Below are 2,944 nucleotides of genomic sequence, written 5' to 3'. Positions count from 1 at the left end.
TGACAAATTCTTACCTAGACTGTTGAAGCTGCTTAATGTGTGTCATTCCTGCAGTCCCGTCTCCGTACACCCAGACAGATTTGACTGCCATTATATGTGTATATGGTATGTGTGCCTGTAGACACACACACACACACACACACACACACACACACACACACACACGACTAGCTGTCTCAGTAGGCAGGACATAGTTCCAGTTTTCACTTGCCTCTCTACACTTGTCCCCAAGGTGATAGTGTCCCTTCTGCCAATCAGATCACTAGGAACTCTCAAGGCGGCTCTCCTATTGTTTCCCATCTGAGCTTGCACTCCTGATGCCAACAACAGTTTTATTTGCAGTTTTCCAGAGGCACTGAGCTGCCTCATCTGTTTTTATCTTTGCTAATGACCACTTCTTCATCTCAAAGACTCTTCTCTTCTTTGGCCCAGCATACACATAATACACACATATATACATGTACACCACTTCCTCTGTGAAAAATCTTTCATTAGTGGGGGATGGTGGTACATGTCTTTAATCGCAGCAATCAGGAAGCAGAGGCAGGTGGATCGTTGTGGTTTTGAGGCTATCCTGGTCTACAGAGAAAGTTCCAGGCCAGCCAGGAATACACAGTGAGGGCCTGTCTGAAAGAAAGGAGAGAGAGAGAGAGAGAGAGAGAGAGAGAGAGAGAGAGAGAATTGCTTCTTTCACCAAAAGATAGAGGCCAACCAGCCAACCAAGCAGAAAGTAGTCTCAAGGGAAAGGGAAGACCCTCATCAGGAGCAGCGCTGGTGTTTGCCTCTCTCCCACCCCAACACTCCTGGTCTCTTCCCACTGTGCCTTGGCAAGGCCAAGCCCACAGTTCTGTTGACTTTTGTATTAGTTACTTTTCTGCTATCTCTCCATTTTTGCAACCTTCCACAAACCTATAATCCCAAGACAACTTGGTCTTCTGTGTTGGATGAATACCATCAGTTGGGCATCAGGTACCAAGAAAAAGAGAAGGAAGTACTATTATCTGTAAGAAGGCCTTAAGAGAATCTGCCCATGCAACCACCAACAATTGACAGTAGATGGCGCCAACAGCCCAAGAGGACAATGCTTCTGGCTACTAAATTTAGATTTATATTTATATAAAGAAAGGCTCTCCTTATGTTACCCTAGCTGGTCTGGAAACCTCTATGTAGACCAGGCTAGTCTCGAACCCAAGTGCTGGGATTAAAGATGTCCAACCACCACACCTGGCTTGAATTATGTGTGTTTTGTTTTGTTTGTGGTTTTATTTGGTTTGGTTTGGCTGGGTTTTTGAGACAGGGTCTCCCTGTAGCCCCCAGCTGTCCTGGAACTCGCGATATGGACCAGGCTGGCCTCCTTCTCACAGAGATCCACCTGCCTCTGCCTCCAGAGTACTGGTATTAAAGGCGTGCGCCACCACAACTTTTATATATATATATAAAATATATATATATGTTTTTCAACTTAATGTGGTTTATGTGTATGTTTTAGTGACTATATCTTGCTATGTTGCCACAGCTGGCCTCAAACCCCTAGGCTCAGGAAATCCTCCTCCCTCAACCTCCTGAGTAATTTGGACCACCATGCCTGTCATGGAATAGAATTTTGTAGAACTGGCAGGATTCGGTAAAAAATTAAAAGCAGGGATGCAAATCTGTTAATACAGTTGAAGAGTTTCATGATCTGGACATGACTATCATGTATGTGTAACAAGGAATGCTCTCACTTAACCCATATTTTATGTAAGTGGGCATTGTGATAGGAAGTTATCCATTAGGCATCCTCTGAACCAGGGTTTGGAGGCATGTAGTCTTTTCATACACCTGTCTCCAGCACTTTCCAGGGCAGAGAGGACGGAGGGTGCAAGTTGCCTGGTCCTCGCATTGGGTAATTTCTTGGAGGAGCCCACAGAGTCTTGGGTGAGTAGATGGTAAGATCACCAATTCATCTAGCCTATGACTTTCTCATTTTCCCCCAGTTCTGTGGGAGCCGTGAGAAGCTTTCCTGTTTTGTTTCACACTAAACATTCTGGACTTTGACCAGGCATCCCTTTTAGCTTGGCTAGTGGGCATGACTTTCTTATGGACTGGCATAAGTGTATGTGGGAATCCTAGCAAGAGAACTTGGTGGCAGGGGCTGGAGAAATGGCTCAGCAGTTAAGACTGACTAACTCACTGGTCTTGCAAAGGACCTTGTCTCTGTTCCCAGCGTCCACCTGGAAGCTCACAGCCATCTGGAACACCAGTTCCAGGGAATCTGACCCCCTCTTCTGGCCTTCAGGGGCACTTCATGCACATGGTTGCACATACATACATGCAAGCATACACATAAAATAAAAATAAAATATTTTAACCTGCAGAAAGAGAGTGAGAGAGAGGAAGTTGTGTGGGGTTACCATGTGGGTTGGTTAGTCAGGAATATCCTGGCACCATTTTCTAAAAGAAAGAACACGTGGGCCTGGCATGGTGGCACACACCTTTTGATCCCAGCACTCCAGAGGCAGAGGCAGGCAGATTGCTGTGACATTGAGGCCAGCCTGGCCTACTTAGAGAGTTCCAGGCCAGCTGGGGCTACAGGGAGACCCTGTCTCAAGAACCCCAAAACAAAAAGCTGTGTCTACAACAAAATCACAAGTAAAGACAGACATAGCAATGCAGGGCAAAACCAACAGCAAAAAGGGAAGATTCCATTCATCAAATAGTGATGGTTATATTGAAGTCATGGATTTGCAGGTTTTTCCTATAAATGTTCCTAAACTTTGCTAAATTTTTAACCGATTTTTCTCTAATCAAGGGTCTTTCCAATCTTTTTGAGACAGGGTTTCCCTGAACCACAGCTGGCCTGGAACTCCCTATGGAGTCCAAGCTGGCCTCAGTGTCACAGAGATCTGCCTGCCTGTGCCTCCCAAGGTCGGGGGATTAAAGGTGTGTGCCACCAGGCCTGGCT

The sequence above is a fragment of the Nannospalax galili genome, unplaced genomic scaffold (assembly GCF_000622305.1).
Source record: "Nannospalax galili isolate Female #2095 unplaced genomic scaffold, S.galili_v1.0 scaffold382, whole genome shotgun sequence".
NCBI lineage: Eukaryota > Metazoa > Chordata > Mammalia > Rodentia > Spalacidae > Nannospalax > Nannospalax galili.
Note: the sequence above shows the minus strand (reverse complement) of the source record.